Source organism: Malurus melanocephalus, unplaced genomic scaffold, assembly GCF_030028575.1.
Source record: "Malurus melanocephalus ecotype Western Australia unplaced genomic scaffold, MMel_1.1 scaffold_277, whole genome shotgun sequence".
Taxonomy (NCBI): Eukaryota; Metazoa; Chordata; class Aves; order Passeriformes; family Maluridae; genus Malurus; species Malurus melanocephalus.
In genome coordinates this window covers 817,058-843,123 of record NW_026623509.1, presented here as the reverse complement: position 1 = coordinate 843,123, position 26,066 = coordinate 817,058, and the positions used below count along the sequence as shown (strand labels likewise).

The following is a 26,066-nucleotide window of genomic DNA, read 5'->3' as shown; positions in this document are numbered from 1 at the left end:
AGGCCCTGTGGTAGGAATTTCTCAGGCCTGAAGCTGCAAATGTTACAAGTGATATGCCAATGCAAACTTGAATTTAAATCTTGTTATTTGAGACTGCATGAAGTGAAAATTCAGGAAACGTGGCGTTGTCTAACAGTGATGCAGTGCAAAGTTCTCAACAGACAGGAAATGTTGGAATAGAAGTTGTTGTAGTTGTAGTTGTTGTAGTCTGTTTAGTCATGTTAAATTTCTGTCTTAAATGRCATATGCTGATGTCATTTCAGACTCTTTCTTTATCCACAAAGCACTTGCTGCTTTCAGGAAGGCCAGGTAAATGGCATTTAGGAAATTAATCCAGCTATGCTARTTTATGAGTTTATTTTTTTAGATTTGCTTCTTTATAATTGCTGGAGGTGGAGAAGACCTGGTAGGTGATGAAGGGAGGGAATTAATGGTGACATATGAAATTTAAAACTGTAGCTGTTGGGGTGCTGTTCTGAAGCGTTAAAGGCAAATCTTAATTCAGTCACAGAACTCCTGTGTGTGGTTGGGTGAATCACTTCAACCACATGTTTTAAATATGGCCATTAGTTGTGAACTTCTCATTTTCTGAGTTCAGGCTCTTGGGACCGATTAATGTCAGCTTTGAAAACACATGATAGCACTGAAATAGATTGAAGTTGTACTTTGTACTGACAAAGTGCTGTTTAATTGCTCTATCCTCTGAAGAGAGACCCAAAGTATTTCAAGTCAACCATCTCTAATTATGGGCAATCCTGATGCACATCACTGTCTGCCAGTTGACTACCTTGGAAAAAAAAAAACCCATAAAATTGTCTGATGGAGGTGCTGTGGAGTAGTTACCATAAGGAGATAATTCAAGTACCTAATAGTGATCAACAGAGAAATGAGAGGTTTTCCAGTTATGATTCTTCATGGAGATGCTTTAAATTATATGAAGATGGCACATAGTGAACTGTGAGGATTAAATGAAGTATTGGGTGAGTGCTCATTCAGTGTTAGCACTGWCTGTACTATCCTTAGAAGAGGGAAAAAATCCTCTGGGAAAAACTACAGTAAGATAGGTTAGTTGAAAGCACTGTAATACAGTGTGCAGGAGGGAGAGAGGTACTTTAGTTTCTGAACCATTAGAACACACTTTTTTACTGTAGTGTCCTTCTGGGGTGATTAGGGTGCATGCACTTTATACCAGGTGAAAAATAGCTGCTTTCTATTATGTGATTGCATGACTCACTGCAAGGTAAGCTTGGAACTCTTAATTCTTCTCTGCCAAACTGGTGTTGGAGGAATGTAAAAATGTGTACCTTGTAGTGATTTTTGGAGGTAGCTGCTGACAGCAGGGAGACTGAATGAATCAAGAATTGGGTTTTAGAAATTGAGGGTTCTCAGTCTGGCTCCAAGAGAGTACATAAAGGAGAAACTCCCTTTAAACACACTCAGTGTAGACAAAATGTGTGGCAGAGTTATTTGCAAACTTAAGCATGTTTCCAATGCAAGCATATTTTTGGAAATTGATGTTTCTTTGTCATTCATGTCAGTAATTTTTCTTCTGATGTTCAGCAAATCACATCCCTCATGCTAGGGGAGGAAACAGTCTCACATCTCACCTTGCCAAACTTCACCTAAGCTGTTATTGATGTATTTCTTCTTTTGACATGAGCAGAACACATTTTTTCCCATTCAATATATGAAGAATTTAAACCTCGGAGTCAGCTGGAAATATAAATGCTTGTACTGTGAGAGCATTTGTTCATAATAATGCTTCTTAAACTGCTTTTCCCTCAACAAGGGTGTATCCCTTACCTAGAGAAATTGATTTGTATGAGGGTGTATCTACACTGCATAATGTCATATGAAGATAAATGAGCTTGCTCAGAAGGAATATAGCAAGGCAGCTCCACATGAACTAATTAGTCTGAGAAGGGTCCTGCTGCTGCAAAGTACAGGCACACCCTCAATAAGTGCTCTGAAGACCTCTTTGGATGTCTTGAAACGCAGCACTTAAGAGCTGTGGTGTGTTCAATGTGTTATGACAGTGTAGAGGAGTTTAGGTTTCTTTGTCTAAATAGAATGACTGTAAAATGTCACTTTGGGCTTGTGCTATTCTTGAAGAAATATCAGGCACTATGTCATGGTAGAAGTAGTGTGGTGCATCTGGGGCTGGGGAGACATGATATCTGGTTTTAGCTCTGTCATTAACCTTTGGGGTAAAACAGAGTGAGTTGTCATGTCTCTGGGGCCAGCTATGATGCATAATGGCACCTTTGTGAAGTGTTTGAAGATCAGTGCTGAGAAACCTGATATAAGATCTATATTTATTGGTCTGGGACAGGATGGTTGAGTATTTGGTCAAATGTTTAGAAAGACATCTACATCATTAGAAGCTACTTGGGTGGTGGATTTTGCTGCATGTTAATTGGAAAATTTGGTTGTGAGATAATAAAAGGGAGACTTCCTTCACCCTGATTTTGCATTATTCTTCTTGTTATCGTTACCTATATGTTACTCTCATTAACCCTGCAAGCAACTTTCTAAACCAGTATGTTCCTAGCTTTTGTCACAAATATGCTTAGCTCATTAGTGAAGCCAGTTTCAAGTACTGAATTTACTTTGAAGCGTATGAAGCCCTATATGAACGAAAAAAAAGGTTCATATATTRACTGGTGAAAAATCAGGAGGGATCACCATAAGAATCAAAATGTAATTTTAAATTTGCTGATATTTTCTCAATTACCTGGTTGTTTCTGTCAATCAGTCTCATGATTTTTGTCGAGGACAGTCTATGAAGTTAAAAAAACTGGAAAAAAAAACCAGAAGACTCTGCTCTTTTTCTACTGTGAAGGGTCAGCAATTAAATGGCATAGCTTGAYAGCCCAGAAGGCTTTGTTGTGTCATTTTTTTTTTCAGCAGGTCTTGTAGCTTTTCAGTAAAATTATAAAAACAATTTCTTTAAATGTCTGCAATAGAGACAAATAAATATGTCATCATTTCAAGGCACTGTAAAGACAGATCTATTAAAAGCTCAGAGATACTCAGACAGAAGTGCTGTAGAGATGCCAGATATTACTACAAAGTATTCAGACAGCAAATGTCATACTCTCCTTAAGAATCAAAGTAATGAAGAAAAGAGATTGAAAATTAGATCTATAAGTCTATTATCAGTTTGGGAGAAAAAGCAATTTGTGATGACTTTTATGGCAGCTTAATGACATACTTTTGAAAAGTGTAACATAACAGGCAGGAACTGTGATGGAATTGTACAGATAAATCGTGGCAGACAGCTCATTTTMTTGTAGAATACTTTGGCTATTTTGCTATCTCATACACCACACAACCACTGAGGGCTTTTTTTTGTTGTTCAGTTGAGCTATAGCTTCTACAAAATCTCTTAATCAATGTGCTGTTTTATTTTTTTGCAACTTTCATGTGGCTTTGCCATGCTCTTTTGTAAAACAAGGGGCTGCATATGCAAGACAAGATTTTGAAATATAAAATAGGCTACCATGAAGAAAGCTAGAAAGGTGTTCATGAAATAAGATATAAAGTAAAGGAATAGTTCTATTATTGATTTTTAGATTTGTTTTTTGAAGCAGATGTAGAACATAAAACTGAGTACAAATTTGCAAGGTCCACAGCTAGCCTTTCTGGGAAGGAATTGAGAGAGCAGCAACGTTTACCCAACAAATGATATACAATAGTTTTAACTGATATTTTGAAATACACATCATATGAGTAGTTGCTGAGAAATGGAGACTGGAAAATTCCTATGTTTTTCTCTGTGTTTTAGGCTTTTTTTGAAAGTAGGAATAAAGGAAAAAATGAACTCTAACACTACTGTAAAGTCACAGGAAAGATATTGATTTCTCTAAAAATATCTGAAGTTCTTTGAACTGTAGATACATCTACATTAACCTTTTGAAAAACAAAATAAAATGAATAAAAAGAAGTACAAGCTCTAAGGGTGTGTGATTCATACACTGCTGCACCAGTGTACCATGATGTTTACCCTTGGAAGGTAACACATGAACATAACAAAACAAAACTGTTTAAGATCTTYGAATAAACTAAATGTGTCAAGATGTTTAATTGTCTTCTATAATATAGTTTTTCCTCTCTAAATACAAGTCAGTACTGTTGTCTAAAATTTGAGTTCCAGATTGCACTTAAAATGTTTGTGTGTCCAGGTTTTGTTTGTGAAAGGCTAAGTTATATGATTCTGTTGTTTTTAAATGTGATTCTGTAAAAAGAAGTATAATGATTCTTTTGGCCTTTCCTAAGTAGTAAATTTTGTCTGCCTACACAGATTAAACAATTTTAAATGAAAATATAACTAATTCTACCATCAGATACTACACTGAAGTSTCTGAGTAGTGTGTAGGTGTTGTAGGACAAATTTAGGTAAAACGTCTGTGCTTCACATGTACAAATAGAAAGAACCATGTCAGCATAAGCCTTGTATGTACATAGGAGCAGTTGTGCTATTAAACTCATGCACTCTATTCTAGTATTACAGTCTAATTTTTTATGTATCCTAAGAGTTTACTTTTCTTTTATCATTGCTGTGCTTTGAGCAGATGGTTTTTATTGAACTATTTATTGATACTTAGGGTTTTTTCCTTCCCTGAGTGGTGAGTGCATTTTATACCCATCAATGCATAGGAGTAGACCAAATTATTACTTACAATATGAATTTCATCACTGTAATGTGTCCCACTCATGCAGCTCCATTAGATATCTCTTGAGTTCCTCATCATCTTCTCAAGTCTTCTATAACCCAAAGCAATTTGGAATCTTTTGGGTTTTTCCTTCTCTCGCTGATCTCCCCTCATTTATCACTAGTAGTTTTAATACAATCCTACTAGTCAAACTGTTGAGTGTGAAGGGGATTTTCCAAGGCATTCAGGTCTGCTCTTAATTCAGTGGAACAAATCCATGCTAACATGAGGTGTGTAAAATCCCCAGTCAAGCGCTTCACCTCCAAACTCTTTACTTTGTACCAAGTTTCAGATTCTCCARCATCTTTGAAAAGCAGCTGATTTACTAACCCGAGGTGTCAGTGGTTGAGTTAGACTTGTGATAAGATTTAATTTTGTCTCTGGTTCCCATTTCCTCTGAGTGTCTTTCATGTGGCTCCTGAGGTGTCCAGTGGAAAAAGCCCATCTCCTGCACTCCTGGAGTGCAAGAGAGTAGGGAACTGCAAGACTCTGTTGGAGAATATAAARTTGTAGAGTTAAGGTGCATAAAACAGAACTTGCAGTCTTGTGCATGTTCAGCCTTCCCTAGCAGCTGTTCTGCCATGATCTAGAAAGCTGTAAAATAGCCTGTTGAAATTGCACTSAACTGGGCTGTGGCTGGAAGTTACCTGGAATCATCACAGCCTTGTGCTTTTAYAGCTGTGTTTGCACAACTGTCCTARATCTGACTTCGTAAAAAGAGTGTTTTTAGAGGCTTTGCTGGTGCTATTCTGCAGTGCTTGGCTGGGAAGCCACTTTTTTGTCTGCTATGGCACAGTCAYTGACCCTGAAAGCTGTTTGTGGCATAAAGAAGCCAGGACAGAAGGGAGAGTCTTGCTCTCACGCTTGACAAAAGTGGCCTTTCTTTGAAAGGTACTTTTGAATTTGTCTTGCTCTGCAGGTTAATTCAGTGTGAAGTTATACTGTGCAAGAACTTCCTTTATTTAGCAGTGAGTGCTGTATGAAATGCATCACCTAAGCAAAGTAAGCATTTTTAACTGTGAACAAATCGAGAATACTTTAATAGAAGTATTTGCAGAGATTGGGGTCTAGTGCTCTAAAATTCAGGCTCTGTAGTCTTTTCTATTTAAYTTTTATATCTGTTTGAGAGATGGCAGATATTTTGCTAGCAAGGAAGGTGTTACCACCCACCTTCCTTAACTCAGCCTTTGAAGATAAAGGCTATCTTTTGGARTGCAGTGAAAACTGGAAGTATTATTAAAAAAGTTACAAGTGATTTGTTTTCAGTGGAGTGCTTTATGCAGTCTGAATTCCACTGAGCACCTGCATTCTGTAAGGGTGGTTTACTAATGAAAAACTTCCTTTTTGCAGTGCACATGCCTGGGTTTTGGTTCTACTGTCCCTACCTGTTGTCTTACAGCTCACTGCAGAGAGATCAAAATAAAATCTGTTGAGAACAAAAAATGCCATTTAGGATTTTCTTYAGTGAATTTGGTCAAGGAAAGCATTTCTATTCAAGTTCTGAACACTGATTTGTAAAGAAAGAATGTTACATTATTTCCCCTTTCTTATTTTTGTCCTTTTTGTGTTAAAAGCAAAGCTTCAGCATATTTCACTTGGAAAATRTTTTCTTCTATCCAAGCACTTTYTTAGCTGGCWTGAATGTTTTTGCTTACTGGCTAATAAGAATATATAGGAAAGAAAGCAATCAAGCATGCAAGTTGAACATTTCCATGATTTCTTTTCTTTAGCTCTCTTTTGGGTCTGCAGTATTAAATCCTGATTTGAGGAAATCAAAGCTGTAAAACAGGAAGCAGGATTTTCAGTCAAAATTATAATKGTCTTTAAATTTTATTTCTTTTCAAGGAAATTAAATTTATTTTATTGTGTTTTTTTCATAATTATGAAAGAATGTAGTGAAGGTTTTTGTCTTCTAAATTGTTTGTTGATTTATTTAATATGTGTTAAGAAAATGTGTTTTGCATTTCATGAGGAAAACCTCATTTGTGTGAAGAGACAGAAAAAAAATTTCTGTTACTTTATATACTACTAAACAAGCCTAAATTTATTTAAAAATACTTCATAGGAAAAGCTAGGATATTTTGGAAGTGTTTCCAGTTTGTACTTTTCTGTTAAACTGGCTTTTTGGTCATTTGTTAGTTAGAGCATGTGGCAAAAAGTGTGGAGAGCAGTAGAGAAGCAAATTTTTGCTGATTCCAAGGCATWTTTTTAGGCTCCACTTTCTGGAAAATGTCGGCCATATGTTGAAATCTGAAAAGAACAAGCTGCTGAGGAACTGTTTCTGGACGTGTTCAAGTAAAGCCAGTTTTTCCTGGAACCCTTTTTCAGGCATGCAGACCCCATGCTCGTGTGCTTTCCTGCTCAGCCAGGATTTTTGTATGTGTTTGCTTGTGAATGTCCTTCTCTGAAATCCAGTACTTTGCTGCCAGATCTAAATTAGAGGGAGGGGAAACAGCAGCACTTGGAGTAGCTGGGGCAGAAGCTTAAGCTCTTGTGCTCACATGGGAAGCTGCTATGAGAAGATGATAGTATTTAGGAAGTTTTGAGGGGAGAGAGACTGGTGAAGGAGTGTCCTGAAATCACAACAGCCGCTAATAATTSAGCTGTGTGATGGGGGAGAAGTTTTGCTGTTAAACACAATCTTTGCCAACCTGTTCAGTACCTCATGGTTTATACCCCCTGTACAAGCTGATGTTTACCTCTCTCCCCACCCTCAGCCTGACTTCCCTGGGTCTGTTCTGTCTGCCTCCTCATCCTGCCCTGCCCCAGGCCCTCGGATGCATCCCCAGGGAGTTGGCACCAGGAGGAATTTTCCCCACCATTCGGGGAACAAAAAACTTGCCTTTAATTGAGGTGGATACAGTAGGTCTGACCTCATCTATTTGTTTTCAATACTAGAGGGATGTTTCATAAGAACTGCCTAAGCAAACAAAGAAGCTTTGCTTATCAGCCAAGAAGTCAGCAGCCATATGCTAACTAGGTAGTCTAATTCAGCAATTCTGGTGATCATGTGGCACATGAGCTTAAGAGAATCTTACTGTGCTTGAACTGAGGTGTTTGAGCTGGTAAGGTGAGAGCAACACTGTATTTCCTGAATTAGTTTGCTAATTTATGTGTATTACTTGGATGAAATTTTGAAACTTCYTGTTCTAGTGGATATTGTGAATTATTGTAACAGGATTCCCAAAATGTTGAATTTCTGATGTGTGGATGACTGGGCTCAGTCAGACCTATTTTTTYGTTATATTTATAATGATCTAAAATTCATTTTGTTTAATGATATTGTTGCAAAATGTCCGTAATGCATACGGGGATGTACACTTTGAGGCATACTGTGTGAGTGCTCCAACTGCATATCCAAAACCTTTTAAAAGGAAATCTCAATGAGCCCCACGGGACAAAGTAAATTATTACATGTGGTGAACTCTTAAGTCATAGACCAAGGTCATGGCAGTGAGAGTGTATTTCAAAAAGGTTTTATCTGTGCTTAGAAAGCAAATGAAATCTCTCATCATTAACTTTAGAATTATAGTTGTAAGAGGATTTTCACTAGAGGTGAAAGATCAAGTTCATGGCGGACATAATGGAGTCTGAAAAGTTATTTCTGAGACATAATACTGGGGCATGAAACATTCAGGGAGGTTTTCACATTATTGAGTTTACAGCCTGTAATCCGAATACTGAAGATCAGAATGGTCATAACTRTTGCTACTGTTGTGGCTTTATTTTAACTTTTGCAAATGAGATTTTGTTTTGGTTTTGGTTTTGTTTTTTGTTTTTGTTTTTTTTTAATTATATCATAAAGTCTTTTTGAAAAATTTCCTAGATGTTCAGCTGTGTCAGTCTCTGTCATAGCACACAGGCTACCTTAGTTAATAATAATCATAATCCATCTTTAGGAAGATAATTTAGTARACCTGAATGATCTTAATGAATCCGTCAAAGCCTGTGTGCATGYAGTGATGTGASCTGTGTCCTTATTTGCTGAKAGTTCRCATAAARCAGAAAGAATAAATGTTGAAGGGGCAGAAAAGCATAAGTAGAACTAAGGTTTTTAGAGACCCAGATTTTCATCCTGACAGTGGAAATGAATATTCATTTGTCTGTTCAACACACAGTTCTATTTTGCTAAACTTGGCATGTAAACCTGCATTGTAGTGGTACCAATGAGCAATAGAAATGTGCTCAAGAGTGGTGTCTGAACTCTGCCTGCACTTTGGGGTGCAGGCCTGCAGTTTTGCAAATATCCCTGCTTGTAACAACACTCACTTACTTGGAGTTTGCAGTGCTCAGTCTGTTTACTTGCAGAAGCTTTGAAATCTGCCACTGATGTGCTGCATTTAAAAGTAGAGTATTTAACAACTATCACCAAAAATGAATCCCTATGTGTTTRTGCTTTCACTGTCATGAAGTGGATTATATTTACAGGAAAGTTTCAGCCATTGCAATTTTATTTGGAAGASCCTGTTTAGTCCTATTTTCCTGCCATTTCACTTCTGGGTTAAAATTTAAGGTTCAGCTGTTTTGTTTTCTTAAATCCTTCCATCTCCTTAAGGAGCAACATTTATTCCTCAAGTTACAACTACAAATGACAAGCACATACATATTTTTGGGGACTGYTACTTTGATTTCTTTGAAAATATGWGCTAATTCTACARTAATAAGCTTTTGTAAGTAGAACTACAGAAAGYCAGCTCTAAGAGTGGCTATCAGGTTGTATTCTACATAAGCAAATGATTTTGTTTCAAAATGAATGTGTTTTTTTGGGAAACCTTTCATATATTCAATGTATAAGATTATTAAAAAGTCCTATAAGAAGAGGAAGCATAAACTGGGTTAAAGAGTTACTGTAATTCAAGATGTGGTATTAAAATTGGACATAAGATCCCAGTGCTGATCTATGCATGTGTTTTATGCTTATGTTTCAAAATGACGTGATCATGCAACTTAGAAAATACATCCTATGACATTTTTTTCTGTAATATTCACATCATGTATGTTATTTCAAAAACACTTGCTATACTTTAATTATCCAAATGGCCCGGAGTATCAGTATTGAGTGAGAGTTTCTGTGCAGGTTATATTCTCTGAGGTATGTATTTTAATAATTTAATCAGTGGTCTCTCTTATACCTTTTCAACCAGCAGTGTCACCTCTTTTGTACAATTTTGAGGCATTTCTGTTTCTAAGCATAGTCACAGATGTCTGTGACCTATTGATACCAAACAGCAGGGACGTTTCTGCTGTTTGCAGGACCTGTAGTGATGACTTCTGCATGGCTTGGTTCTTGGCAATTTATGATCTGAGAAACTCAGAACAATAGATGGTATGTGTAGGTATGAAATACACAGAAAAATACACAATATTGTAAAGTGCTGTCCTCAAATCCCTTCTGCAAACAAGTCACTCTGGAGCATCTCCACTTCTTAAGGGGTTTGCTACCATAACCCCTTAAGTAACAATTGCCTCTGTTGCTACATTTGGATTTTCAAACCTGCCTGAAACTCCCAGTAGATAAAACTCAGAGTTTCATCTTACCCAAATGTGTGAATAACAACAAAATACCTCATAACCTTGATTCCTTTGTTTTAGTTGATTCCTCAGTATTTTTATTCAATTTTCTTGAAATTTAAAGTATTACACAGAAATTAACTCAGTTTTATAGATAACAATTTTCTCAGTTTTTCCATGTACACAAATTTAAAACGGTAGCCTATGCAGTAGTTTTGTTTAACTTTGTTTGATATAAATTTGAAATCCTAGAATGTAACAATAAGGTATAACCCAGGTACTTTGTGAGTCTGACAGCTGTGCTTTCTCTGTGATCAGGAGTCAGATGTTCACATTTGTCTWTAGAATGTGTAAAATTTTCCTCGTTGTCTTTGCAGCACAGTTGTGCTTACCACCAGTTCTTCCCCACTCTGCTATTTTTGCATAATATAAGTCCTTGTGCCCATTGTGTAAGCATTTTGTTGTATCTCTAAGTGATCACACTGATTTTAATTTGCCTCCTCTTCCAAATCAGCAGCCAGCTGCAGCRTGCTGTTTGTCATCTTTCTTGCTACCATAAAACCACAGTGTAAATCTATAGTGGTCTTCTGTTTCCCTGAATGGTCTTAATAGCAGTCAGTGCTTCCAACTTGCAAGAGTATTTTCCACTCAGACGAATCACTTGTCATGCAGACTTACCATACAGTATCTTGTGAGGTGGATGGCTCATTTAGCAGCACTTTCAGCAGGCTGTGTTCATGGTTTCTTTATCAGCTTGTGGGTRTTTTTGTTTGGTTTGTKAGTGGTGGRAGGCAAGAGTGTCTTTTCATACTCTAAYAATTTTTTGCAGCTTAATGCAGATCTGCCACACAAGCAAATTTTAAAGAGATTTCCTGTCTTTCAGGCTTCAGTTTCATTCTAAATTGTGTGATGCAAGGCAATGGAAAATTTCATTTTGTCAGGTTATTTCCTTCTGTAGAGCATACTGTAATATGCGAGATGTTATTCTGATCCATCTCATTTCTTAGGTGTTTTTACAAAACTAGAAATAGTTGAATTAGATTTTCCTTCTAATTAGCACATGCCAGCTGCTACCACCAAAAGAACACCTGTACTGCTAGTGGGGATACCTGGAAACTTGGGCATGATTCTACTCCTTTATCCTAGTGTAAATCAGATATTCTTCTGTTGAAATCAAAGCGATGGACTGGATCAGTGTAGATGAGAGTCACAAAGAGTTGGGTCTATGATTTCTAGGTGGATTCCAGAGGCAGGAATTGGTGTGGTGTCCTTGCCCAGAACTGTGTAGCTGACATAAATACTGAATACACACACAAATAAGTAGAGCACTGCACTTTTGTCTGCTGTATTCTCATATAATGTCTTTTTGAGAATATGGTCTTTATTTCAAATAACTGAAACTGCCTGTAAATTTAAAATAAAGAAGTAAAACCAAGCATCAGTATTGCTCATGCTGTAAATGCTTCAAAAGGTGGAGCTTTATGGGTTATGTCATAATCTTGAAGTTAGAATAATTGTACTTAACTCTAGGAAGTGTGTTCATCAGGAAACATCACTAACCTTTCCTCTACTATCTCTCTGTGCAGGTATTAGAGAAAGATAAAGTCATTTTGTTAGCTGACAGACTGCTTAATTACAAGATAAGCAGAGCTTTGCTCAGTGGGGAAAATGTGYAGTTCTTACATCCACATTCAGAAGCCTATTTCCTCCAGCTTTTATTGGAGGCAAAGGCAGCCTCCAAAACCCAGGAGAATTTAATCAAAGTGGTTTATGGATGTTTTCTCCTAGGTTTGTTCATACTGACAGAAATTAAACACAGAAATAAAATACCTAAACCATGAAGAACTGCATAGTATACACGTAGTCAGCAGTCACCTATAGATCTATACTGTTAAAATGTCCTGGATTGGGAAAGAGGCARGAACACGTAGCAGTTGTATGTATGRCCTTTCATATWTGTAGCTTGAATCCTAGTTAGGATTTAGTACTTGGAGGGATTAATGGTTTTACAGTGAAATCAGTGCTTGAACTATATGGCATTTAAAATATTACTCATTAAACTTTTTTTGGTGTAGACTAATTAGGTTCCTGGAGTTCTTATTCAGGGTGTAACTGATGTCCAGAATGGCTCTTCCTCTCTCTGTTCCACTGTAATGACAGAATAATGGGAACTACTCCATTCTGTTTCCAAATTAGGAGAAGTGTTAACATGGATTTTGTTTGAACACCTTTTTCCTCTGGAGTTTATTTTCATATTTGATTTGCTTTTGTATGGACATCTTGGCATTCCTGTCATGCTTTCTGCTTCCAGCTGTTGAGCTTTTGGAGAAGGGCTGTGGGGAGCTTTATTCACTATTAGAAAACCTCACTGAAGAGCTGTAATTTTGTAATAGAGAGTGCCAAGCAACATTAGCTACCTGTGTTTGGATACCCACTGAACATAAATCAATACTTAGAGTAAACAGARGAGTATTTATGTTCTGAAGCATTTGCTTATTTGCAGTTGGAGTCCTGGTGATGGTATATGGCTTTGCAAAGAAGTCTGTAATACCTGTGTTTAGGCTGTAACTGCAGTATTTAATGCAATCCTACAACAATGTGCCTTTAGGCACTGTGGGGAATGTTCATTAGAACATGTATATTGTTTGTATTCTACAATATTTGATATATAGGATTTGTGTGAGAWTTTGATTTTTGACTGTGTTTWTCTSTGTGTTTTTGTGAAGTAGATAATGTGTTCTCTTGTGGAGTATTGTTCAATGTCGATTTAAAGCGAGTAGATGGAAAGGCAAGTGTGTGGGATGCTCTATTCAAATTCTATGGCTGGTGAAGACAGAAGGTGTTAGGCATCTACAGTGCATAAAAATACAAAAATTAAAATTCTGCCTAGTCTGCAYTTCATTTTTTGTTACTTGCGTTGATGCCAACTCACCGATAAAATCACATGCTTTTTAAAAACATATTAGTTGCCCTCTTCTGCCTTGCAGTGTTTTTTCTTGTTAGACTGCAGTCTGGATTGTTCTGCAGTAGACAATGTAATAATAATTACATTTTTTTTTACTGTGGTAGTATGGAATATTTTATGACTTTTTCTTGTTTCTGCTGTGTAAAGCATCATAACTACTTGCAAGGTACAGCAGTCACAGAAGTCATCAATTAAACTCTAACAGGCTGATATCATAGCAAAGCTTTTAAGACAAACATTTGTAGAGCACGAGTTGCATAGAGAGAGCATAAAAACCAGTTTATGTTGTCCTGGTGCTGCCAGTRTTTYAAAATTTAGTTATTTGGWCTAGTCCACATTCMCTCTAACAACATACCATACAARCAGAGGAGAATTTGCTTGATTCATWTTCAGAAAGAAATRGCTTAGCATCTTTCTGAATATCTCACAAGTACACTGAATTTTTCAGGAGTTTTTTTTTACTGTTGATATGATGCAACTCAAGCTAGTGGTGCACAGGTTCTTTTCTTACTGGTGCAGCTGTTACAGTGCATTAGGAAACTGCTAAAATAATTTGGGTTAACTTTTTAGTGTTGTTGGCCTGACTGAGAAGGGAATGTTGTGTCTGGAAGGAAGCAGGGTAGCTGTGCTGTGAGAAATGTGGAAATAGAGACAGTAGGATAATCTGTAACATCAGGATCACCAGTGAAGTTTAGCATGCGATTTTCAATCTGCTTCTGTCTGTAGCACTTGCTAAAGGTTTTCTTTGGAGCTGTTGTGAGGTGACGTGTTTTTCAGAGGTTTTTCCATAGCTTTGTTCTGAACACTTCAAAAATATCCTGAAATGACACAAAGTTAAATTATATSGGCCTGCCTTTAGAAAAGCATTAGAATCTGGCTTTATTTCATTTCCATTTGTTTTAGCTTCCTCTTGCCAATGGAAGGGGAGTAAAAGGTGTGGTGTTTGATTGGAAACAGAAGGACACCCACACAGAAGTGAATTCTTGCTGGTTTTATGTGCCATCCCTGGATTTTAAAAGTCATGCTTATTGGAAGTACATGGCTCAAATAATGTTCATAGTATGGGCATGTTTACCGCTCTCAGGGAAACACATGAGAGATTTCTGTTTCTTCCAGGTCTAAGTGCTCCGTGTGTTGCTGAGAGCAGGCAGTAAGTGAGCACTTGGGAACACTGAGGATGTAGGAACTTTTCTGTAGGAACAGGAAAAGAGCTTTCTGCAAGGCTGCCTCCAACAGCTCTCATTCAGCTGCCAGTGGCACTTCTAATGTGACCTATAGTGATTTGGGGCAGGTGGGAGTCTGGACTAGAGATTGTGACAAAACCCAGGTAACCTCTGGAGAAAGAGCCTGGCCTTAAGAGTTAAACCTTCCTTTGGCCTTGGAGTTAAACCTTCCTTTGGCCTTGGAGTTAAACCTTCCTTTGTCCATGTTTACTGCCCATTTGACCCCCGTTCTGAGCTTCAGAACTGCTCAGTGTCTGAGCCTGGAGCAGCCAGTCAGGCACTCGGCTGGATCTGTTGCAGTTGTCAGAGGGTCATTCTTCAGGGATAACACTGCTGGCAGCTAAAGCCTATGAATTACTGAAAAACAGAATGTTTGAGGTGTTGGAGTATTTTTTTATAGGCTTTTAAAAAGACATTGTTTGATCATGCAGCATGTGTTGGTCTTTCAATAAAATCTTCATTAAATCCACCCATTCCTTACAGGATTTGGTTGTTGTTTTTTTTTTGTTGTTGTTTTTTTTTTTGTTTTTTTTGGTTTTTTTTTACTTCTGTTTGCCTTTGTCACATGTTCTTGCTTGGATTATCATTCATTAGCTTCTCCAAAGAGATTAACAGTTCCTTAAAACAAGATCACGTGCATTCTGGTGTTGTGTGTGAAAGTGGCGCTGGAAAGCAGAGAAGCCCCGGGATCCCTATAGAAATTTGAAGACAATTTTGATACTCCAGTCCACTCAAAAAATCTGCTGATACTGTAATGTTTTTTCCCTTGCCAGGACCCTCCTCGCCTGGTGTCATTTCTTGAGCTCTCCTGGGAYGAGATTAGTCTAAAACAACAAAGTAGCCAGATGTCTGGTTCTGAGAGAGTCCCAGAGGCCAGGGTATGGTAGGCAACAGTAATCGCTGGGGGCTGAAGATCAAAGATACCTGAGAATTACTTATGGGCACATAGTATGTGTCATTCCCATTATTAACAGTCTGAGAAAATTTGTATCCCTAATTAACCCTTTTGTTGGTTAAATTTTCTTGCCAGTACAGCCTTGTCTGTAATAACTATTTGTTCTTTTTGATACTGTTACATAAGTACGTGTTAGTTAAAAAAAAAAAAAGTAAATTAAATAGTCGCATAGTAGTAAATTTATGTAACTAGTTCAGATCTCTTTTTTTATCATGTATTTTTTGTAAATRTCAGAAGTTAGCATGATTTCTCTTTGTTCACTGTGTTATCCTTTGGTGTCATTCCTATCCACAGCCCTGTCAATAATGATAGTTAATTGTCAGGGTAGTGATTTTAGTTTATTGCTTCCTAATAATCTAAAATGAATTAGTATCTTATCCCAGGGACAGGATGTCTGCCTATCATTGCTTTCCCCATATTGGTATTKCTATTTAAATGCTAATTAATATTTTTAGTGATTAACAATTGTTTGTGTTATACATTCTAAGATTGTAAGTGCTGACTCTGAATTCTTGTAGTGCTTTAGGAATGAGTGACTCCCGGAGAGAGAGAAAAGAGAAAAAAACCTAATTGCAGCCTTCTGTGCTTTTTTGTAAATCATTGGCTGAAAATAGCAAGGTTGTGAGTGGAATATCTATTTTGCTAGGTAATAACATTCTCTGCTGTTCAGAACTGAAGACTGAATCAATTTTCCCTAACTTTTGAATAATAGTATATACTTATCAGAGATACCTGTTGTTTGTTCTGATCACTACAATTTCACTGTCTTTAACATGGTGTAATATTATGTATGGTAAAAGCTGTATGTGCATGTTTGAGTGTGAGTTTCTGGTCACATTGAGTTTGTGTGTGGTTTAATGTCTATATTGCAGGTGTTTAACAATTCTAACAGGCATTTTTGRATGAGTAGTAAGTGAAGAAAAGATCCCTGGAGTGCTTTAAAGGATTGAATTGATTTTTCTGTTTCAGTCTTGACAGTCTCAGTTCAAAACATCTTACTTGAGGAAGAAACCCCAAAAGCTGACCCACCTGAAAGTCATTGTGTTTTTTTTTTTTTTACACTTTCACTTTTGTCACAGGTAGTGGGACAAGATGCAGTCTGCATCTTCCAACACTGCTGCTCCATTGTCCCCATTCCTGTTCTGCTGTACACCCAAAGCTTTGTTTGAAACAAATCAGCATCTAAAGAAATGTGAGGGCAAAGCTTTCTGGTGAACCAGGTTAGGGTTAGGGTTAGGGTTATACCCTAACCTGTAGGTATCAGGAGATAGAGCTGATTATCTTCTGAAAATTTTAATGAGGTTCATAACAAGAATAGGTTAGAGACAGGTACTGTGCTTCTCAGAGRTGCAGGGGAAGGGGGAGCTGCATAGGACTGGTTTTCAGGCAGTAGCTGTTTTCATAAAGCTGTTGGCACCTTGGATTTTGGATCATTTGTTGCCATTCATGTGCATTAATCCAGGCACAAGCACTRTGACTGCTTGGCAGCTGCCTGATGCTCAAAAAATTCTGCCTGGCTATCCTAACATAAAGAAATGAGGCCTTCATAATGTTTCAGTTCTGTTTTGCACAACACTTGTGGGTTGCTTTTTTTCTTCCTTTTCATTCTCAGCTGTTCCTTTGGGAGGTGTTGCTGCAGTTTTGTTTGCCTGCRCTGCTCTGTTGAAGGTCACAGTCAGATCTGGAATAGGTAAAATCCAAGTGTCCATGAAGTCATGGCTGCAAAAGCCAGCCAGTCAGTGTGACCTTCCCTTGAGTAACCTCACACAGGCAGCAGGGTGCTTCCCAGGAAGGTTTGGAATCCCTAGCTGAGGTTTTGGGAGAGCTCTACTAGACGGATGATGGATTTGCAAGGTATCTGAAACAGAATTCCTTTCATTTCATTTTCTTTTGTTATCTGCCTCGAGCTCTTGGAAGCCACTCCACTACTGCTGACGAGCAAGAATGTGACACAGTCAGCAAATACTAGATGAGTTTATAGAAGTGGAARCACAGCCATTTCCCTGTGCTTTCAGGCTGGTAAAATTCATGTGTTTTGATCACTAGTGCCACCTCACCAGTTTAAGTAAAAAAGTGGCTGGGTGTGAGGTGATGTGGAAGATTTAAATGCAGTGCAGGAACAGAGAAAAGCACTCCAGAACTATTTCTCCCTGACAGAAGCCAGCGACTTTTTATGTTGAGAGAAGTTGTGAGACATTAGTTGTTATTAAATAAATACTTGGATTTTGGAACTGGTGAAATTACTGATACCTTCTGCAAGTAGATTGTCCCCCACTTTCTTGTTTATGTAGCACATTTCTGTGCCTTGAAATGCCATAAGGACCTGTAAAGCAGTTSTTTATTTGGATTTACAGAAAACTGGCTTTAGAGCAATGCAGGTGCTAGAGTAGACTCAGAAAAAGGTGTAAATACCYTACACARGCGYATTGGATTTSTGTGACAAAGCCAGGGTGCTACAGRGGTGTGTTTTGTGAGAAGCTGCTGGAAGTTTCTCYTACGTCCGAAGGAGCCAATGCCAGCCRGCTCCAAGACAGACCAGCYACYGGCCAAGGCCCATCACAGGGGCTGGTTGTGCCTCTGGGATAACATATTTTAAAAGGGGCAAAAGTTTCTGCACAGCAGCAGCCAGGAGAGAGRAGTGAGAATGTCAGAGAGGAACACMCTGCAGACAGCCAGGCCAGTGCAGAAGGAGGGCAGGAGGCTCTCCAGGTGCTGGAGCTGAGRTTCCCCTGCAGCCCCTGGKGCAGACCATGGTGAGGCAGAGATCCACCTGCAGCCCCTGGAGGAGCCCACACTGGACAAGGGGGATGCCTGAAGAAGGATATGAACCTGAGTGAAGCTTGCACTGGAGCAAGTTCCTGGCTGGATCTGAAGCCCTGTGGGAAGAGGAGCCCATGCTGGAGCAGGTTTGCTGGCAGGACTTGTAACCTCGTTGGGGACCCACAAGGGAGCAGCCTGTTCCTTGAAGGACTGCACCCATGGAAAGGGACCCACGCTGAAACAGTGTGTAAAGAACTGCAGCCTGTGAGAAGAACTCATGTACGATAAGTTCCTGGAAGACTGTCTCCTGTGGGAAGAACCAAAATGGGAAGAATGCAAGGAGGCAGAGGCATCATGTGATGAAATGACTGTAAGCTCTGTTTGTCATCACCCTGCACCTCTGGTGGGGAGCAGGTAGAGAATTCAGGTGTAAAGTTAAGAAAGAAAGGAGGAGTGAAGGGAAGGTGTTTTTATCCTACTCTGATTTGATAGGTAATAAATATTTTTTTCCCTAAGTCAGGTCTGTTTTGCCCATGACAGTAAATGGGTGAGTGATCTCCCTCTGTTCTGATATCAATCCACCAGTGCTATGTTACATTTTTATCGCTCTCCTGTCCTGCTGRGGAGGGGATAAAGTGGCTTTGGTGGGACCCTGGCATCCAGCCAAGGTCAACCCACCACAACAAGATGAATAAATTTGAGTACATTAAGGTTTTATATTGCATATTAATGAGCACTGCTTCATTCTGGGTGCTTCTATTACAAGAGAGTCTTTATGAATTTGAAATATTTTTTGTGAAGGAAAAAACATAGGAAGTAAAGAGTGCCTCCTAGAAATCTGAGGGAACACTGTTCTCTAGTTAGGGCTGATGGGCATCTAGGGATGACAGGGATGTCATGCTGCACAGCTAGGTAGGGTTGAAAACAGTTGTCTGTGTCACTAATATGCTCCTTTCTGGTATTTAAGAATCAAGCCATAGGAACYGTAAAAGAGTTAGGGCACTAGAAGCAGTCAGGAAGAGTGAATGTTGTAAAAGAAAATAAAATTGTGGTTGAATTGAAGGGCAAATTATGCAGGAAATTAAAACACAACACCTGCGTGGATCTAGTGGTTTGTTGCTTCTAGAAAATACGTGGGTGTTTTATGGTGATGTTGTCAAWTGAAATTCATCTGCATCTATTTTGCTCCATACTGCAGTTGTTATGTTTAGTAGTTTCAGGGCTGTTTGCTGTTTTAAACAGACCATCACAACCCAAGCCATATGAGAAACTTAATCTGTAGCTTCCCTTTTTAACCTTCCCTCTAACCTGAGCCATTACAACTTTGGGCTATGTAATATCAAATTTAAAAAAAATGCCATTGATGTCATTGAGGTATGGATATGATCTAAAGATCATATGAAATTAATAGAAAAATCTTTGTTTCCATTCCCAAGTTTATTTCCAGTCTCATGTTCAATTCAGGACACTGGAAATTATAGGAAAAATAAGGAATGTAACAGATACTGCAACTTTTTGCAACATGTCTACACGTGGCAACGTATGTAATCACGAAGAGTTTGCCACCAGCTGCAAAAGCTGCTTGGTGACTTGATTATACTTAAATTCTTGGCCAAGAATTCTTGCTGTAGAATATGTGGTTTTCCAGCATGTCAGGTACCAGTTGCTGTTACTTTAGTTTGTGGAACTTTTGACTTCTAATGTGGGGAAGAAAGGAAATTAATTAAAACAAACTCCAGAAAGCTATGAGTGTTCTTATGATCTCTTGTAATTAAAAATGTCAGCTCCTTTTCCTGGTTTTTGGATAACCAAAGTCATCTACGTTTAGAGGTGTTGAAGGAGAAAAGCTGTTGTTAATGTTCCAAGTGCTATTCAGTTYTATGCCAACAATGATGGCAATTGGTTTGCATGGCAGAAGAGATGATGGAAGGATCAGGAGACACTTGACAAAGCTCTTCCTCTCTAAATTGCAGATCCTAAAATCTACATCAAGTCACAGTAATATATGAGCTTGTGRCTGCATAAGAAGTCTCCTGACTCTATAAAATACTTAGCAAACCCCTAGGTTATCCAAGTGTTTTATTGGTGACCCTGTGACCCAGCATAAATTCAAGGCAAAGGGCTGTTTTAACTGTGCCCCYTTCCCAGCTCAGAGGGGCGTGCTGCTAACAAGTTATGACTGTGATGGCAGAAAAGAATGTCTGTGTTGTGAAAATTAATTGTATGTAAGCAAATGTTTTTAAAATGTGACATGGTTTTCATAATRTATACTTTTTGTTTCTGTTATGTATTCGAGGAATAGTAATAGGCAGAGCTTGCCTAAGGATTGCTTTCTAAAATATTTAAATTATATAGCTAATGTTATTTTTTGTGGTCTTTCTCTGACAGGCTACTGTGATATGGATTACTATGCATAACACTTCTTTGTACTGATAATACAACAACCAAACATTTMAAATAAAATGCACATTTGCTTCTGAATATTTCCTTCTTTGGGAGGGCTAGATTAATGAAAATTAATGAGGTTAGGGAAATTTTGCTTCACAAGTGATGGAGTAAATTGGGCTTTGCACAGTCTGCAAAGTATTATTTTAGCAAGACTGTATTACATTTCTGTTGCACCTTCCATTGTTAAGGGTAATTAGAGAATATGCATGTTTTAATGAGAACCAAAGATATATCAGAACCAAAAGCTTTTCTCCTACTAGTATCTGTCTTGTATAATATGGGGTTTGTCTTGTATAATATGAAGAAAATACTGGTTTTTTTTTTACTGGCAAGTGTGTTTATTTTTCTTTTTGTGGAGTACTTTGTACAAGCAGCCTACATACTGTACATAAAGGTTTGTTACAGAATTGCATTGAAATAACCTGCATAATAAATGTATATTCTTAAGGSCTCAATAGAAGGTATATGCAAAGTAGTATTGTGAGTTGTAGTTTGCTACCCACAGCGTCTGAAACGTGGGAGTATCTTTAAGATATTAAGAAATGTTAGTTGGGAATAGTAGTACAATTCTAAGCCTTCTTTCARTGGGACAGTTTCATAGGTCTTGTATCTGAAATCAGCATTAAAATGATTCTTGGAATATCTGATACATGTGTTTGGGCACTGAAACCTTGTCATGGGCTCTGTTCCTTAACCAGTAGTGTGTCCTGTGGGGTGGCAAACCTTGTACGAAAGACTGTGAAATGACTTTACTGCTGAAAATCTTCTAGCATTCCAAAYCCCAGCAAGAACAAACAAGCTCACCCTAAACTGATTTCCTTGGATGGCATGACACAGAAATAACCAAGGCGCATGTCTGCCTCTTTGGTTTTCCTTCTTTCTTTCAGGAAAGAATGCAGAGGATAGGTAGGGCTGAAAGTTGCATCTGGAGAGCAGTGCTTTGTATTTGAAATGTTGGTGCAAGGTCTGGATCCTACTGGCAGCAGCAGCAGCAGTAGCTCCAGTTCCAATCCCTGGACTTGCCAGAAGTTCAAAGGCAGGGAGCGAGTCTGCTGGAAATGGCCCGGCAAGGTGCGTTGGAACGGAGTAAACCGGGATGTGCAGCAGGCACGGCAAATGGATGTGTGTCTTTTGTGGGGAGGTAATTGGGATGGGGGTTTGGCAGAGGTGGGGGCGGCTGCCACAGGTTGATGGGCAGGTGATCCGCCCGGGCAGCGCAGGAGGGCTGCCTAATATGCTGTGTGCCCTAAGGGCCTGGGGGAACACAGTTGGATTATTATGGTAATGCCTGAGCCTGCTGCCCTCTTCCTATCCCAGCTGGGCTCCCTGTTGTTAGGAACTGCTTTGCTCTGACAGTGGAGTAATATACTTCATGATTGAAAGGGCAAAGGGGCTCGCAAGAAAAAAGAGCAGGCCTGCACAGATATGTAAATGAAGGGGGGAAGGCTGTAGGAGGGTTTGAGTGTAGGTGTGGGTAGAAAGTTTATTAGGAAAGGAGTAATATAAATCTGCTAATTGAATTGTTATTTACAAGTCCCATTTCCTGATTTGTTTCTTTGTGCATTACCCCCCTAATGCTGATGTACAGTGAATTTGAAGTGCTTACCAAAGCAGGCACTTAAGTTGATTTATTTGAAACCAAGGTGCTATAATACACTGGTACCAGTGTACAGTGCTGACAATGGTGTATTTTTCAGGACTTTGATTACGTTTCATGCTTTGCCACTATATTGCTACACTACAGCTTGTAGTGGTGATATGATTCTTATATATATTGTAGATAAGTATATCACTCTGAATTTTGTYGGTAGTTCTATGAGAGTAGGATATAGATACAGATTACAGGAATACATTTGTTATGGTGTTAAAGCAAATTGAACTTTGATTCAACGAGGTGGTGACAATGTTGTGATATTTTGCCGAGGTCTTTCTTGCAGTACAATTKATTGAACAGTGGCTGGGTTTCAGAATGAATGTATGTGAGAGATGAAAATCTGTTCCATAGACAGATGTGGGGGTACTTGGTGCTTGTTTTTTTGGGTTTTTTTTCCCTGTGATGATAGGACCTGATATACTGAGTCTTTCTCTGCCTATTATCAAACTTCTATCAGTGGTAAAATGTGACTCAAAATACCAGCCAGATGGGATTTCTAACATCCTTATTTGTCTGTTTTACATCCCAAAGTGCTGATCACAGACTAGTCAAAGAAATTGCTGTTGTCTAAATTGAASTTCTGAAAGTGAGAGCTATTTTTACAAAATGCAGCTAGTGTGTCAGATACAAAGTGGTTTGACAGGTGAGGTGCTGCTCATGTAGCTGGTATTAGGTGTTTGTCAAAGATGTGATTTGTGACTGCTCCTAGTGCATATGGCACCTTTTTCTACTCTTCAGCTATCCGGCTATTCCAGTTCTGCTCCTTGTCTTTGTATTTATGTGTATTGCAGCTCTGCCTTGCTATTTAGGAGGTATGTCTGTCTTGGCACTGGTTCCTCCTGCTGTGCAGCAAAGTTGGCAGCRCTCACACTTCTGACCTGGCAGTTGTGAAGGTTCTTCTCACACAGTGTTGTCCATTATGCATCATAGGGTATCTTTTGTTACTGAAGTACTGTGTGGTGAGAAAGAGCTCTCTGTCYAGATTACTTCTGCAAACTTAGTGGRGGTACAGGATGTTCTGGGCATGATGGAGAATTTTTCTTCTATATCCCTTGCCTCASTGGGTGTTCATGAATAATTGTCACAGAACAGGTAGTAACATTATCTGTGTCCTGCTGGAGCYTTTGTACTTAACACAAAATTATTGATTTCTTTATCGAGTTCTCCTTGGAGTTCTTTGTGGGCAAATCAGAATGTGTTACACCTGTCTCTACATATTATCAGTTAAGGTAAGAAGATAATTTTAACCACAAAATCCTGAGAAACAGTAGCATTCTTCTAAAAGGATCACTTTCTTACTGAAGGAGTGTATTTTTCAAAAATTGCATTTTAATTTTTCTTTCACATTGTATCTGCACATAGTTCTTGAGTAACACCTTTGGGAATACTGAATGTGGGCTACAAATTATCTCAAACTGGAAGTATTTCCTTTTTGTTTTCCTTCTTCCCCCGTTAATGTAATTTAGACTTTGCAGAAATTTTTCCCGTTCCTTTCAGAGAGATATGTTTGCAAATATTTTGTTTAAGGCCAGGTTAACCTCGGCTAGTTTTGTAAGCAAATAATTTTCACTTAGTTCACATTTTTCAGTGRAACTTAGGTGTTCCATGTTTCCAGTTCTCATGGAAAACTGATCYCCCTGGCTGTGTCTGCTCAGTGCTTCATAAGGATTTGGTAACAGGCTGCATTGTGGATCAGCTGAAAAGCTTTGTGTAGCTACAATCACAGAGGCTATCTTCCACTAGGCATGGGAGAAATTCAGGTGAAAGCATCAAAATACCAAAATGAAAAAAAAATAAAAGAAAAAAGAAGAAAGAAAAAAKAAAATTTCAAACATAGGATGAAAAGTAGTGATTCTAGAAATAAAGGGAACTTAGGTTTAAAGCACATATTTAAATACTGCAATATCCCTTATGCTGGAAATTCCAGTCTTGAACCAACTCTGGATGTCAGTGAAAAGTTCAGTGAATGCTGTTTGCACGTTCAACAKGAATGACAAGTTTGTGACTTTTTGCAGTAAAACAAACTCACAGCCTTCACAGTTTTTGGTGATCCTCTGCTCTTTGCAGAGCATGAGTATAATTCTGTACACGAAACCCATAGGGTTTTCTCTCCACCTTTTCTTTAGAGAAGTAGTGGTTGTGTAGTAGTCTGTATGACCCATTAGAAACACAAGTAAATTACTTCAAGGAAGTAATAAAAATATGWTTAATTTAGTTGCTAATGAGTTGCTATACATATTGTATATATGTTTACATAATAAATGCATACATATATAAAGGAAAATTCCAAAGAACARTTTCAGTATTTTTATAGATCATGATGTACTCCTGCTGCTTGTCAAGTAGTTGTGAAACCAAGTTCCTGACCTAGACTTGATTGGCATTTGAGTATTAATCCTTGCACTGGATGGAAGACAGACCCCCTCTACCCCCTTTGGATTAGCARATGTAGCAGTCCACTTGAAGAATGAGGGCAACCAACTGCTTAGAATTTAAAGATGTTTTGGGCATGATTCAGTAGAAGGGTAGCAGTAAATACTAATGTTGTAGTTGATGTGTTTTCAGAGAAAAGTAGCTTGGAATTTCAGTTCAGAACCACTGATGAATTCCTTAGGCATATTTTGGGGATATGTAATAYATGAAGATGCACATTTAGGCACTTTCTTACTCTGTGCATATGTAAGCTCTGTTTATGTGAATTGCTAATATAGAGTATGAAAATATCTGAGCAGCATTTAAAAGAATGCAGTTGCATGTATTAAGAATGTTCCTTTTTAACCTTCATGCAGTGGCTGTTATCTTGGTCTCTTGCTAATTCTATGCAACTTTTCCTTCTCTTTCTACCTCTGCCACCATGTGCAGAGCTTTGGCTGGGCTCATAAAAAGGGAATTTCCCGTACCATATAATACTGGCTTATAATAAAGCCTAACCTTTGGGCTAGGTTAAGAAAAAATAAATTGTACTTCTGTGAGATATGGACATTTGTTAATGACAAATTCTGACACGAGCTCCAGTGCTCAGGATTCATGGGTCTGTGCAGAGTGCCACACTTAATTTATATTTTACAAAGCTGCTACTTCAGCCAGCTTCCTCATGCTATGGCCTTCCTTGCACCAGTGTTATATTTGCCATCTCCTGGCATTKCACAGTGGATAGTGAAGCTGTTACCAGTGGTAGCAGTGACAGGGACTTTCATAACAAAATGCTATTCTGAGCTGGTTCTGATGKCATGGCAGTTAAAATGTCTGGTTCTGCTACTAACTGCCCAGAAAGCAATATGACAGTRGGATATTTATAGAAAATACTGGTGCAGGTACAGCCTTACAGTTAATGCAAAGGGCACCTTTTAAAAAGTGGCCTTGTGCTTTCGTTTCACTTCAACAGGGAGGTAATACTCCTTGGAGTTGTGGGATGCATTGTTTAGCTAGACCTCTAATCATGTTATGGATGATGTGTCTCCAGGAGAATCAGGGGACAAGACCTTTAAGTGTTTTTATCACATCTTAAGATCTCAGAAAATGTGAACTTAAATAAAAGTAKGTTTGGAAGGTTGTTATTGCTCTGTATCCTTTTGAGGATACCTTCCACGGTATTTTTTTTCTTTTAAGAGAGAAAGTCTCTTACAGGTAAGAAGTGGTTTGAGGAACCACGAGAGAGGAACAAGTTGGCAGTACTTGTTTAACACTGTTAGGTCAGCCTCCTTTATTAAATCATTGTTGAGCAATCTTTTTGTTCTGGTGTGAGAGCCTGTGTCTTCATTGCTAAGCAAACCTGAGTCTCTTAAGAAGTGCATGYCTGAAATAATTGTTTTTCCCTGACTGGGAAATGTTTATC

General features: G+C 38.4%; 1 protein-coding gene across 2 annotated transcripts in view; it reads left to right on the top strand.

Annotated features, from left to right (window-relative positions):
* Positions 1 to 26,066, top strand: part of SLC10A7 (solute carrier family 10 member 7) — a 134,915-nt gene that overhangs the window by 11,248 nt on the left and 97,601 nt on the right. The window lies entirely within an intron of this gene.